Source organism: Mytilus californianus, unplaced genomic scaffold, assembly GCF_021869535.1.
Source record: "Mytilus californianus isolate M0D057914Y unplaced genomic scaffold, xbMytCali1.0.p SCAF_9, whole genome shotgun sequence".
Classification (NCBI taxonomy): Eukaryota; Metazoa; Mollusca; class Bivalvia; order Mytilida; family Mytilidae; genus Mytilus; species Mytilus californianus.
In genome coordinates this window covers 57,724,594-57,740,503 of record NW_026262745.1, presented here as the reverse complement: position 1 = coordinate 57,740,503, position 15,910 = coordinate 57,724,594, and the positions used below count along the sequence as shown (strand labels likewise).

Genomic DNA, 15,910 nt, shown 5'->3' with positions numbered 1-15,910 from the left:
GTATCAGAGCCAAAACAAAATTAAAATATTACCACACACACATTGTATCAAAACCTGTTCTTCTTAAGTCAAAGGAACTACCAATCAAATCACCAATATATATAAGATCAGATTTTCAATAAGTGTTAACCTGATTTCTAAGTGTAAACGTGTTCTATTATTAAAAAAACAGTTGAAAGGTAAAGAGAAAATGAGCGCCGATTAAATATTACAACTACAAGTTTGAAGAACAACCACTTGTTGGACCAGCAGATAAAATTACTGACAAGAACGCTAAATTGACAAATTACGTGTAGCGTTATTTTTACTGAGGAAGTTCAGGTTAGTGCGATCGATTGGGTTGTTACTGAGGAAGTTCAGGATAGTGCGATCGATTGGCGTTTTGATTCTAAAAAGATTATCGGAAAAATTTTACAGCCACCAACAATTTTTTTCTACCGGAAACGAAGGAAATATAATATGTACAATTCAGTTCTCTTGCGGTACGAATACCAAATAATTCCGGTTTAATTAAAGCGGTACGATTTATTATGGTTTTGAAAGGGAAAGATAATAATTTTTTGAACATTTGGAAAAGAAACAAAATAGTTACAGCTGGAATGTAATAGCAGTCTTAGTGTTTTATGTCCGACCGCCGCCCCTTTCTGACGTTATGTTGTGACTGGTCGGAACCCAAAATTCATTTTGTCATTACATTTTTTCTGCTCCGTAGAATTAGACAAATTTTATACCAGATATGCTTTATATATTCAGGATCATAAGAATTAAATTTGAAAAAAATTGAGGCGAAGAATTTCATAAAAAAAAATATTTTTAAATGAAAAGGTGAAAAACCAAGTCACCCCTCCGTGATTTATACTCTTAAAATCAATATTGTTTTTCTCCATATCTAATCGATAGAATTGTCTAAAATTCTAAAAAAGCATACAATATTTACCCAGGATTATTGCAGAAATGTATGAAAAAATTTGAGGCGACCAATTTTTGGAATTAGCTACTTATTGAGGCTGAGCCGTAACGTTAGCGAGAAAAGGACAAAAAAATATTCCACAACTATTTCTAGAATTTTTGTTTTTAAATTAATTTTTTCATTACATATGGTTTTATTTCAAGGAATATAGGTACCAAGGATTCATCATTTCACTTCAGTGCAGTTAATACTTCATATTTACACTAAAACGCTAACAATTTCTAAATCTACCGCACTTGCTATGAAAAACTTAGAAAAAATGAGACTCCTGCATTAAAATGGGAACAAATTTTTGCCTTGGCTTGAACACTCCTGTTCTTTACGAATTTCGATGCCAAAAACTAGCGAGAATAGGATGTAAAAATTTTTAGAAAATCGAAGGATAGGTATTTTTTTGTTCCCATTTTTAATATAGCCATTTTATCCTACAGTGCAGAAAATCAATATCCGAAATTCTATGTTCAGATATAAAAAAATGAGATGTCCATTTATTTTAATGTTCAAAAATGAAAATAATATGTAAATTCATATATTTTTCTCATATAAATGTGCTTACAATCAACAGTATTTATCGTCGGTACTTTGCCGCAAACAAACGAAAAAAATTTACAAAAGCGCGCCATTTTTCTTTTGACGTCCAAAATAGTCCAATTTTCGGCGTAGGACTACTGAGCGCCGCCGAATCACATTTTGGCCAAAAAGGCACATCCGGTTGTCCTACTGTAAGTACTATTTACGAAGATGTCAGAGAGATCCATACACTTACACACAAGTTATGTCTGGAAGTTACAAAAATGCTTATTTTTGGCCCCTTTTTGGCCCCTAATTCCTTAACTGTTGGTACCATAACCCCCAAAATCAATCCCCACCTTCCTTTTGTGGTATTGAACCTTATGGTAAAATTTCATTGAGATCCATTCACTTAAACTAAAGTGTCTTCGGACGACGACGCGGGACGATGACGACGACGCCAACGTCATACCAATATACGACCACAAAAATTTTTTTGCGGTCGTATAAAAACTGGACATTTTTACCTCGGAATAGTGATGTCATGGACTAGGAAAATTAGTCTGGGGACATAAATTACTGACATCGGACTAAATATACTAGTAAATTCTGTATCCATGGACTTTTAATACTAGTTATATTTGTCTGCATGACCAGACAATTTTCATTATTTTTACCAGGACTAAATTATCTCTTACACTAGTTCTCTGAGAGACATGTCACCTTACCTTGACACATTATTCTGACTCTGAACAAACCAGTATTTGCTCTTACACCTTAATAATACAGCGTGCTTAAGGGAGAAGCAGCAAATACCAACTTTAAAGTCTTTGGTTTTACCCGGTTGGGTTCAAAATAAACAACCTTCTGCACTTGAGGTGAACACGCTACCACCAGACCAGGCAGTATAATATAAGGAGTTTACCCAAGATCTAAAATGGACAGTAGATTTTTTTTTCAACATTCTGGACATTTCTACCCTTGTCATCTATTTTGGCCTTTTGTAGCTTATTACGCAGTTTGCCTTTTTAGCCCATTGTTGAAATCTGTACGGTGACCTATATAGTTGTTAACTTCTACGTCTTTAGTTTCTGTTGAAGAGCCGTCACATTGTCATGATACCATATTTGTATATATTTTTGCCATGTAGGTGTAAGGAGACAACCTTTTGATATTCTGGTGGGATAAAAAGGGGAGACAGATTTTTTATCACCTGGCCTGGTTAGTTTATCAGGATTCGTAAGGATAGAAAACCCGGTAAATTGTAACAAACCCCTGTGGTACGACCATATTTGCCAAAAGGTTAGTCCAAATAATTATGACGTCTTGCAAGGCTATTTTAACTTTTTTCTGGGCACGTAATAGTCAAAGTTGTGACTGAGTGCGGAAATATGAAGATAGATAGATAGATAGAAAAAAAATTAAAATAGCCTTGCAAGACGTCATAATTATTTGGACTACCAAAAGATTAACCTAATTCTTACTTGTTTGGGGAAGAGGGGATTAACCGAACCACTATTCAATCTAAATCAGTGAACTGAATTATTGTCTTTTGCAGTAGTCCGAGTCGACATCTGTAACTTATCGTGAAAATTGATAGTCAACAGTATACCTTTTTTCAGAATGTCAGCTTACAACAAAGAATCACTGGTGATAGGGGAGTGTAACCGATAAATTGATCCTGATTCAGATAAGATTTTCCCAGTAACGGAGAACCCCTTTCTTTGAGTGAATATAAATAGTGACGGGGGTCTCACAAATAAATATAAATCTGAATTACAGGAACATCGATTAGCAAAGTAAACTTCCTATATACAAGATGATACAAGATGATAGGACGTGCCGCTGGAATAGGTCACTTTTTCCTGCTTGAAAATATGGAAATAGGTGCAGGGGAAAACTATCAGAAATATATGATAAGGTCGATAAAGTTCCAATTACTTGTATATGAAAAGCCCTGTCATTTTTTCACAGCCGAAAGTCTCGCCGTAAGTAAACATTACACACATAATCTTAGCCTTAAATATTCCACTTTTCCAACACACCCCACGAAGCCCAATCAATATGGGAAAAGGTTACAATTTTACCCACGCAATATATGAAAAGGTATACATTTTTAAGATCTAAATTATATGAAAAGGGTGGGGTAACAGAACCCCAGCGACACCCCCTATCAATTAAATATTAAAATGTGACCTTGTGACCCTATTCGGAATTCTCCATTCGTCGGTGTGGCTAAAAAGGGGGCATCTTTATTAAAAAAATACCAAGACCAATCATAAACTTTTTTTTCAAAACTCAGTGTCGTATTTTATTGTCTTCCCAACAATTTTTAATAAAAACTTAAAATGTTTGTTTCACTTCCCTCTGACTTCCCTCCTGATTTTTTTTTTCTCAAGAAATTATAGAATCAGTAAATGTATATATATATAACTTACCCAGACTTTTAACAGTCACTCCACTGGTACAGAATACACCATATTTTGCAATGTTAATTGCAAGACTACAAATGTTGTGTATCTCCTACAGTGTAAATGTGGTAAACAGTATGTTGGCGAGTCAGAACAGCCGTTTCACAAACGAATGAACGGTCATCGTAGCGACTACCAATGCAAGCCAGACCTCCCTCTCAGTCGACATTTGAGATCCCCTGGCCACACTAAGGCAGATCTCAATCGACTGACCATTACAATCATTGACCACAACTCTGCTTGGTCTAGGGAGGATAGACTCACTCGGGAAAGATTTTGGATAAGAAAATTAACAACTTTGGCACCAAATGGGATAAATGAAAAGATGTAGTTCGACTCCATGCAGTGCTTCACATTTGGGTTGTATTATTTTTTATTACAGTCTCTGTTTCTATTTCTTTACCTTACTCATCTCTAAAATAAATCTGTTGAATATACAATTTAAATTGCTTAATTTTTTGAGGGATGTAAAAGTACCAAGCCACGTTCAACTAGTTAACCTTAGTCAAAATTTATTATTATATTTTAACGGCCGTTTGTTTGCGATGTTTAAATACACAGACTCTGTTGCAACTACTCTACCGTTGTCAAATTTGAAATATTTACAAATTTAGATCGTTCAGTGCTGTTTATTTGGAATTCTTATTGACGCAATCGTTCTTGTAACATCATAACTGTCGTCACCGTTAAAGCTTTAGAATTGTGCTAGTTCATATCGCACATTATTATTTTTATTTAAAGCATATATTTGAACTCTCTGTTGTAATTAGTCATATAACCTATGTCGTGTTTAACACATATTTAGAATTGTGCAAGCGTCTTACCTGATGTTCGGTTTGACATTTTTATTGTATAAATTTCAAGATTTGTATAGTTTAATCTAAGTAGACTGATAAATGATTCATTCAACATCACAATCATATTTACTGATGAAGGATATCTGTTATCCGAAATATTTATAAATAATTACATTTATAGTTCCTTTTTTTGTTATTGGTGTTGTTGTGTACACTTTTTAGGCGTTTATATATATATATATATATATATATATATATATATATATATGTCTGTGGTCACCGTCATGCATTTAGATAAGAAATTCCAGCATGCATCATCAAATAATTCATGTGTATTTGTGACATCAACATAACTGAAACATTATATTATTTCCCAGTAATTAGGTAAATCATTTTGATTTACAATTATATATGTCTGGGACTTATGCATGTATATGTCTCACAGGCACTTGTCTCAGAAAAAAAATCCTATATACTTTAATAAAAGGTATATAGGAAATAAAATTCTGAGACAAGTGCATGTGATATATCTGTCAGTCCCAGAATAATAAATATAATTGTATCTTAATCTTTGGAAAAATCCGATTAGTCAATTGTTAAATTCTTTTACTTCATAATTATGTCAAAGTATACTTTTAAAGTTTTAAATTTTAAAGTTTAAATGAGTATTCCGTTTTGATCTGAGGAAAAACTTTTTAAACTGTAATGACATGGTCAGTCAACTGATTTGTTACATGGCTGATTACAGGTAATTAAAGCATGCAGTAATTTTCCATTACGACAGTGCGTGTACCCTGGGGTGTGTATAACGTATTAGAAATACCATAGTTATCTAGAGAACATCCTGTCTATGTGTAATACAGATTGATGACATTACACAAAATTTCTTTCGTTAAATGTAGTTAAGTATCTGTGTCCATTCCCTATTGCAACACTACAAATTTTTCGTAGAAAAAAATGTTAAAATTCAAAAAAAAAAATCATTTATATAAGATAAAGAAGAAAAAAAAAGCAAATAAACTTATGTAACTACGCATTTAGTAAACATAATTTCACTTTACATGTACAAACCCTTGAGAAAACGTGTATATAGTTGTGTTTAAAAAGGCCAATTCCCAGTGGATTTATTTCACACTAGGACCACAGGCACTTGTCTCAGAAGTATATAGGAAATTTTTTTTCTGAGAAAAGTGCCTGTGACTAGGACCTAAGATAACTAGAACTAAGTTCTTTGGAAAGTTTTTTGTCTGATACATGTATACCTATAGATAATGTACATAATTAAGAACAGCTTCAAATATATGCCTATAAATTAACGGTACGTCTGAAACCCGCTCAGGATCTCCTGAGTGCAGACAGGACATAAAAAGTCACTCAGGACATGTATATATGTTTTACATCTAGTAATGGACTTCTGGTTTTAGTGAGCGTTGTTTTATTTTAGAGATATTGAGTTTTTTGTAAAAAAAAAAAGGGGGTTTTCGCATGTCACGCCGTATGTCAGAAACTATTTATGCTTATTGCATAAAAATTCACACACAAGACGACGGGCGTATCATGCGCTCATGGCGCATGCTGTTTATTGATCTTATAATTTTGGTTTTGATAAAATCAAACTAACATTAAAGAAGTTATTTGGGATACGTCATGCATAACCGATGATCATATTCAATACCAATCATCATTTTGATTAGGTCGTTTGATCTTTAATAATTAGGACTGATTGGTGATGGTTATAAACACATACAAGTAAACTTTGCAAAAAAAAAGAAAAGAAAGCGTTTCCTTGGAAAAATTATAATAATACATGAATATTGTTTTTACAAAAAAAAGTTTTTTTTTTCGTTTTGTATGTAATAATTGAAGCCATTTAGAAATATAAGAAATCTTCACATAGTCGGGAATTTTTAATTCAAGTTATTTCATTTGAAAACGTTAAAAAATATAGATCTTATTCGATGTAAAATGTGGGGTCCTTGGAGATCAAAACCCCGTTTAAATAGGGTTAGTCTACTTTCGTCTATTGCCGAACATTCTATAATCAAGGATTTGTACAAAAACTTGCTATAATATAATGAATCGCGTCTCCAATATCACCACCATTACATAAAGTACAAATACAATCTTCTCCTAAATATTTGGAATCTAACAATTTCATTAGGAAATTTTGAGTCACGATTTAGTTTTGGGATATTTTTTTCTTTGAATAAACTTAATTTTAAAAACGTTTCAGTATTTTTCTGAAGCATTTTTAAAAGGAAACGGACTTGTAAACAAAATTTATTTTTGAATATTAATATTGAACAATGATTGTTAAGAAAACAATCTGCCAAAGTGGTTTGGTAATTAACTGGCTTCATGCTGTCAAACATGTCTCCTTTTTATAAGTTAATGATAAAAAAAAATATTTGAAAGCGAATTAATCATTTCCTCAACTAAATACCATCTATAAATAAAGTCAATTCGTCAAGAACATTCTCTTATATATTTAAACAATTGTAAAATAATTAATTTAAACTTTTGTACTGCGACTTTCTGTCCGTTTACCGATACTTATTCCTTGTTAAGTTTTTTCATATCCATTTACGAATACTTATAATGTGATAATTTTTCCGGATGCTTTTTATCCTATTTTCATATCAAACAACCATGTTACCCGTAGAACGGAGTTAAGTACAAATTTAGGAATTTAGTACTTAAAATTTTCAACAACAAAATTTTACACTTTCATTTACCTGGATTTTTTTCTACGCTTCGAAGCCGCCACCCTGTATCAAACATAGCCAACACCTCGCATGGCGTATTCACGATGTTGCGGGATTGACAATATACAGCAAGTAAGTAATTGGATGTTGAATGCCAGTAGATCTGAATTTGTAAATTTGTAAATTGAATTTAACCTGTTTAGAACGTGTATTGTTGAATTGTTTAATAAAATTACACACACAATCTGGGCTGATATGCATAAAACCACTAAGTTCAAGGTATCAATGAAACTGGGTCTGCATGAAAAAATGACTTATCACATAGTACCAGAACCTATGTTTACTGTTAGATGATAAGAAAATATAGCTGTAGGCCTAGTTGAAAATCTTTACAAATTATTTATTCTTTAAATTTCTATTTGACTGTCTGGGTGCTTCTTATGTGTTTTAAATGTTTGCGTTTTGTATGCTATAGTTAAGTTTTTTAGACTGTTGTGCGTCATTTGGTCGTTTTTAAGTTTTTGCCATGGCGTTGTCAGTATGGCTTCGACTTATAAGTTTTATATAATCTGCATCTCTTGTGCTGTATGTTAAAATGTATCTACACAATTGCTGCATCTTTACACATTCATCAATACACCTAAAAATATGAATAAAGCTTTCGTATATATAAAAAATAAGGAGATGTGGTATGATTGGTAATGAAACAACTATCCGCCAGTTCAATTCAAAAACCTGATATAAGCAAATGTGACTTACTTACTTACTTTAATCAGAGAGATCTTGAATCTGAATTCAATGATACGAAGTGGGAAGGGGTAGAGGTGGATTAAGGTGAGGACATAGGGGCCCGTCCCTTTTTTGGAAAAAATTGGTTGATTATTTAGAGAATCACTGAAGCGGGCCCCCTCTTTATGCATGACAGTTAGTGCCTCTTTATGACATTTTTTTGGATCCGCAACTGGTGAGGACTTCATAAAAAAATATTTAGTAAGTTTTTGTTTTGTGATAAATAAAGTATTTACATTCACATAGACAGAAATAGGATAAAATAAACTACCGAAAGCTTAAGTCCACATAAGAGGGTATGGATGGGGTTAACAGAATAGAGAATAACGGGCAAACAATAAAGATTAAAGAATAATGAAATGCTAAAATATGAGGAAAGAGAGTAATGATCAAAAAGTGTAAGTTTGTAGAAATATAGCTAAAAAAAAAAAAATAACACAGAAAAAGAAGACCCCCCCCCCCCCCTCCCAAGATCCTGACTTCAACTTTAACGCTGCCGGGATATTTTGAGACAAAGTGCACGTATTAGTAGTCAGCCGAAACCACTACTGAAGCGTTTTGCATCCATACGTTTTTTTTTCGGGATACTGACTGCATAGTAAATTATCAATGTACTAGTTAATGTTCTCGAGAGATGACCCTATTACAGAGACATATATACACATATGTGTATATATGTCTCTGCCCTATTACGTGCCAGTAACCTCCTCGACACGGTTCATTTTACGGCGGCTCATTTTTGTCTTAAGAATAAACATAATTGATAAGTTTCTTCACCTGCATTCCTCGATCGCACTTGTAAATAACACATTGGTCTCAAGACATTGGTACACTATACGTTACAACACTTGCCGTCAGTACTCAAAATTGGAAAAATATTAAATAAGAAGGTATAGAAAATTAATGCACACACACTACTATCAACCACAGACATGATGTTTTTCTCAATTTGCCTAAATCGTTATTCCGCAATACAACGAGGGTGATGAAAACACGGGCACCGGCATGCTGTGAATTTGAAAGTTTCCCAAATGAGTAACTTTCCCTTACTTTTCTAGTGTAAAGTTTTATTAATACACATTTGATTTGAAATGGGATATCAGAGAGATATATAAACACATATATCATAGGCTGATCCAGGGGGGAGGTTGGGGGCCCGGGCCCCCCTTTCTTTGGAAAAAAATTGGTTGATTATTTAGGGAATCACTAAAGCATGACTGGAGCCGGCCCTCCCTTATGAAAAGTTCTGGATCCACTAAATGAGAAACTCAAGAAATTGTTTTCAATTAAGATAAATACATGCAGTTTATAATGGTTTCAGTTGTTTTTTAAAGGAGAGGCGGATTTAGTGGGCAGGGGGGGGGACAGGAGTTTGGGGCCCCCTTTTCTTGAAAAAATTTGGTTGATTATATAGGGAATCACTGAAGCATGACAGGAGCCGGCCCCCTGTTAGGCAATCACTGATGAAATTTTCTGGATCCGCCACTGTAAAATCGTCTTCAGTTGTATTATATTAAAAATGTTATACCTGTATTCTATAGTACAAATCAAAGGAAAATAATGTAAATTATCTGGTAGTAGCAATACAATATAAATATTGAGCAAAATTTCTACAAACTTTACCATACTCTATTCAAAAATAAACATTATACATCAAGATAACAAAATAAAATTTAAAATCAGGGCGGATGGACCCAGGGCAAACAGATATTAACTTATTCAGACTAACAAGTAATTAAGGTTGAATGTGAATCAGGGCGAATGGACCTAGATCCAAACTCCAGTAGGGTAACTCCTATAGTTCAAAAGTTCATGTTTATAAATTTCGTCAGGTCACCAGTACCTCACTAATAAAAATGAAACAACATGTTACAGACAATTTACATCTTTAATTTCAGCATAATTTTGGTTTTGGTTATGAATATCTTCTACATTTTTGGATAAATACTCATTATCCGGCAAATTCCAAGTTGAACCTTCTTCAGTAGGCCTATCCCCACCAGAGACCAAAGGATGCACAAGTTAGGTATAGGTAACAATATAAATGCAACAATGAGCAAAAGCTATACCATCTAGCTAGCTATAAAAGGCTTTGAATAATATAAAATAAATCAAACAAGGAATTTAATGGTTTTGGGCAACTGTTTTGAATTTAAAAAAAAAGCTTTAACAATGTTAATTTTTGTGTGCATTAATTTTTGCTAATTTTGAATAATGGACAAAAATGTGAGATTGATTATTGTGATTTAAGAAAAATCTGCATACATAAAATTGAAAATGGAAATAGGGAATATGTCAAAGAGACAACAACCCAACCAAAGAGCAGACAACAGCGGAAGGCCACTTACGGGTCTTCAACGCGGCGAGAAAGTCACGCACCCGGAGGTAGTCTTCAGCTCATAAATATGTATTAGATATAAGAATGCAATACAGCTGTCAGTCGCATTAATAAAAACCTCACAATAAGTTCTGAAAATCAGAATAAAAAGTATTGTAAGATTCTCAAAGTGTACACATGGAGTTATGAAACTTAAATTAATCATGCTAATTAAACATGTTAAAGATTGGCATACAACTTGGAGTAGCCTTATGGCATTGTATAGTGTAATGAATTCAGGGGATAATGGCACTACGTCTTTGATTTTAAAGTCCTCAGAATCAATCTTTAATATTAATATGCATACTCTTGTACAAAGGAATATAAGTATGCAATAGACATATGGTCTTCAAAAATAAGAGGTATCCATGCTATACATTTATGACAAGATCTTAATCAAGTATTACTTTTGGTTTGTTTGAATATTTCGGAGGTTAGTATGACGTCCTTTCTAATGATGATGTTTTCGTTTAAAGTTGGAAAAAATTGTTTGTACCATTCAACAAAAATAAATACACGAAGTTTATCCAGAATTATGTGTTTATTATTTTTTTTATGTTTAGGTTGCCAGCAAGATGAAAAGAACAATGCAGTTCAAAAGTCAAAATGTGGATAAGCTGAGATACAAGGTCCTACTTTTGCAGATTTTCATATTTTGCATGAATGAATTTGAAGTTTATATCATGGAGGGCAGAGAAAGAAAAGAAACACTTCAATTTTCCTGCTTCTGAAGAATAAATGTAAAACATCTTGTTCGGTAAGTTTTATGCTCTGTTTTGATAGTGTTTGTGCATTCATCTGTCTTTCTCTAAATTGTATTCACTTAAAGTTTTTGGTTACAGTTCACCATGAACTTCAGTAAGTAACTTGTGGTTTTACATGTATATACTCAAAATTTAGTACTTTAAAATGTTCATGTATTTTTGTCGAGCCTGCGACTTTTGTCGCAGAAAGCTCGACATAGGGATAGTGATCCGGCGGTGGCATAAGCTAACTTCCTAAAAGCTTTATATTTTAGAAGGTGGAAGACCTGGATGCTTCATACTTTGTATATAGATGCCTCATGATACGAATTCTGTCTGTCACATGTCTATTGTCCTTGAACTCATTTTCATGGTTCAGTGACTACTTGAAAAAAAGTTCAGTTTTTTTGTAATGTTAATTTCTCTCTTATTATGAGTAATAGGATAACTATATTTGGTATGTGCGTACCTTGCAAGGTCCTCATGCTCGTCAGAGAGTTTTCACTTGACCTAGACCTCATTTCATGGATCAGTAAACAAGAACAGTCTTAGATGCATGATTTTTTTTATTAGTTGTTAGTGGTTTTGAACTAGCTGTCAGTAACTGCGAGTACTCTCAGATCTGTACTTAGTGTCTTTTTGTTGTTTGGATGTACAAGTACCCGGCCACGTCCACTTGTATTTGTAGTATTTGTATCTATCTGATGAGTTAAGCCTCTTTCATCTGATTTTAATACGACTGCAAAAATTTTTTTTTGGGTTCGTATAATGCTATGATGTTGTCGTCGTCGTCTGCGTTGTCGTCGTCGTCTGCGTTGTCGTCGTCCGAAGACACATTTGGTTTCCGGACAATAACTTTAGTTTAAGTGAATGGATCTCTATGAAATTTTACAAGAAGATTCAATACCACAAAAGGAATGTTGTGATTAGTTTTGGGGGTTATGGTATTAACAGTTTAGGAATTAGGGGCCAAAAAGAAGCATTTTTGTAGTTTCCGGACAATAACTTGTGTGTAAGTGTATGGATCTCACTGAAATTGTACCATAAGGTTCCATATCACAAAGGGAAGGCTGGGATTGAGTTTGGGGTTAATTGCCCCAAACATGCAGGAATTAGGGGCAAAAAGGGGCCAAAAACAAGCATTTTTCTAGTTTCTAGACAATAACTTGTGTTTAAGTGTATGGATCTCTCTAAAATTGTACTACAAGGTTCCATACCTCAAAGGAAAGGCTTGGATTGAGTTTGGGGGTAATTACTCCAAAGGGGGGGGGATTTTTTTTTCTTCAATATTTTTGAAAAGTTTCAATAAGAAATCTTCAATTGAAAGTATTGCGCAATAGATTTTTAAGATCTTTGACCACATTTATTTTGTGTCAGAAACCTATATTATGTCAAAAATTTGATCACAATCCAAATTCAGACAGTATCAAGCTTGAATATTGTGTCCAAATTGCCCCAACTGTTCAGGGATCGACCTCTGCGGTAGTATCAGGCTGCGCTCAGCAAAGCATTTTATTATAGTTCGTTCTTATGTTGTACTGTTACACCACTGTCCCAGGTTAGGAGGAGGGTTGGGATCACGCTAACATGTTTAACCCCGCCACATTCTGTATGTATGTGCCTGTCCCAAGTCAGGAGCCTGTAATTCAGTGGTTGTCATTTGTTTATGTGTTACATATTTGTTTTTGGTTCTTTTTTTGTACATAAATTAGGCCGTTAGTTTTCTCGTTTGAATTGTTTTACATTGTCATTTCTGGGCCTTTTATAGCTGACTGTGCGGTATGGGCTTTGCTCATTGTTGAAGGCCGTACAGTGACCTATAGTTGTTAATTTCTGTGTCATTTGGTCTCTTGTGGAGAGTTGTCTCATTGGCAATCATACCACATCTTCTTTTTTATATTTTTAAAGGTTAAGTTTTGGTGGTCAAGTCCATATCTCAGATACTATAAGCAATAGGTCTAGTATATTCGGTGTATGGAAGGACTGTAAGATGTACATGACCACCTGGCAGGTGTCATCTGACCTTGACCTCATTTTCATGGTTCAGTGGTTATAGTTAAGTTTTTGTGTTTTGGTCTGTTTTTCTTATACTGTATGCAATAGGTCTACTATATTTGGTGTATGGAATGATTGTAAGGTGTACATGTCTAGCTGGCAGGTGTCATCTGACCTTGACCTCATTTTAATGGTTCAGTAGTCAAAGTTAATTTTTTGAGTTTTGGTCTTTTTTTCTATTACTAAATGCAATAGGTCAACTATATTTGGTGTATGGAAACATTTTATGATGTACATGTCAGTCTCGCAGGTTTTATTTGACATTTTCACAGTTCATTGCTCAGTGTTAAGGTTTTGTGTTTTGGTCTGTTTTTCTTAATCTATAAGCAATAGGTCAACTAAATGTGTTGTATGGAAGGATTGTAAGCTGTACATGTCTGCCTAGAATGGTTCATCAGATTTTCACCTCATTTCCATGGTTCATTGGTCAATGTTTAGTTTTCTTGATTAAATCTGCTTCTTAGAAACTATAAGCAATAGGTCAACTGTATTTAGTATATTGAATGATTGTAAGGTGTACATGTATTTCTTGTCGGGTTTATATGACCTTGAATTCATTTTCTTGGATCATGTTGAGTTTATGTGATAGTTGTAGTAAAGCTTTATATTTAGGACTATCAACATGATATCAATGATTAGTAAAGAAGGCGCAACATTTCAGCGTGTGCACTCTTGTTTATACATTATTCACCACAATTACTGTTTTTACCCTGATTTTATGGATCACTGAACATAGAAATGTCATAATGTGAAATTATAGTACATTCTTAGGTTAAAGTTTTAGGTTAAGGTACATAGCTTACCATGAAGTTGAATTTCATACACATGTTCATTATGTGGTGAACTTTCAAATTCAGTGCCAAACTAAGATTTTGAGCCTGATTACATGATTGACTAGACATTGACACATGCTAGTGTTTGCCAGGCATGGTGTCCTGTACTAGGAATTTGTCCTGTACTAAGAACTTTAATAGTACTCGCTGAGTATGGAGTTTTTGTGAAAGTTTAATATTAGTGAGATTTTTGCATGACATCCTGTCAACTGCTTGTTGATCATGTTTATACACGTCTTAAAATTAATATCTGACATATTGGTGTTTTGTGAACTTGGAAATAAGTTATTTGATAGAATAATAATGTTTTGAGATTATCAAAATAAAAAATATCCCATTTTTAACTATTAATAATTAAGTGTTAACAAAAAGAAGATTTAGTATATATGTATAACCATATATGAAAATGAGACAGCAACCGAACAACACAAAAAAAAACAAAAAAAAAACAATATAATTTTTTGTATCAATGTTATAATTTCCAACATGTCAAAAGAGTTCAAGGTATTTTCTCATTGAAATAAAACACAAGTGGAACTCTTTCAGAACTTCAGAAGCTTAAAGAAGTGCTGTTTCTATTGTTGGCGTTTTGTATAATATATTGCAAATTCTTGTGAAAAATGGAATGTTATTGTAATTGCCTAAAGTTTTAACATTGATCTATATATATATATATATATATAACTGGGGAAAATACCTAAATGTTATAAAGAAGAATACATAAATTGATTGTTATATAATATTAGAATAGGAAGATGTGGTATATTGCTAATTTGACAACTCTCCATCAGAAACCAAAGGATGTAGGAGGTTAGCAACTGATGACACTGGACAACCTTCAACAATCAGTAAAATCCATACCGCATAGCTATTTTTATTGAAAATCATATGTTATTGCTACATGTATGCAAACAATTTTTTATAATGCATAACTTCGGATTTTATTGGTTCTTTTTCAGAAGGATTAAAATTCATCACTTAAAATAAAAGGAGAAAACACAGAAACAAGACCAGAATAAATTCAAAGACAAATGTCAGATCAGTTATTATTTTCATCACTCAGTCAATGAATCGAAGTTCTATTAAATATCTAAAGATATTAAAACCACAATAATGACAATGTTCTGTGCTGAATGGCCAAAAAGTGGACTATACACTAAGATCACACAATGCTGGATGATAAGAAACTATTAATTTTTTGGATGGAGGGATATCCTGAAAAAAAATTAGATTTATGTAAAAAGCTACTAGTATGTTAAGCCTAATAATAGAGTTTTCATTGATTCCAAATGGGAAAAAATTGTGTTTCAAAAAAGTATTCTAGAATTCATAAATAAACATATATTGATACTTACATTATCTGCTTTGTTGTTTAAAAGTTTAGTTTTGAACAATTATAGAACAATATGATTGCATTAACATTTACAAGGAAAAAAAGATATTCAACTAAAAAGATTCATCTTAAAACAATTTACTACCAAACAGAATTCATTGTAACATACACATTACTGTATATTTATAATTTGAATCCCATAGGATTAATTGGATTTTATTTTGTCCCATGGGATATTAAAAATCCCATGGGATAATTATAGTCCCATGGGATTTCCATGGGACTACAATTATAATTATCCCATGGGACCCAAAAAAATCCTATGGA

General features: G+C 33.1%; 1 long non-coding RNA gene across 1 annotated transcript; it reads left to right on the top strand.

The window, feature by feature from the left end:
* Positions 1-9,041: 9,041 nt before the first annotated feature.
* On the top strand, positions 9,042-15,604 carry LOC127715022 (uncharacterized). Its single transcript, XR_007988075.1, has 3 exons — positions 9,042-9,132; positions 11,183-11,376; positions 15,210-15,604. It is a non-coding gene; the product is annotated as an uncharacterized LOC127715022 (long non-coding RNA).
* Positions 15,605-15,910: the final 306 nt, after the last annotated feature.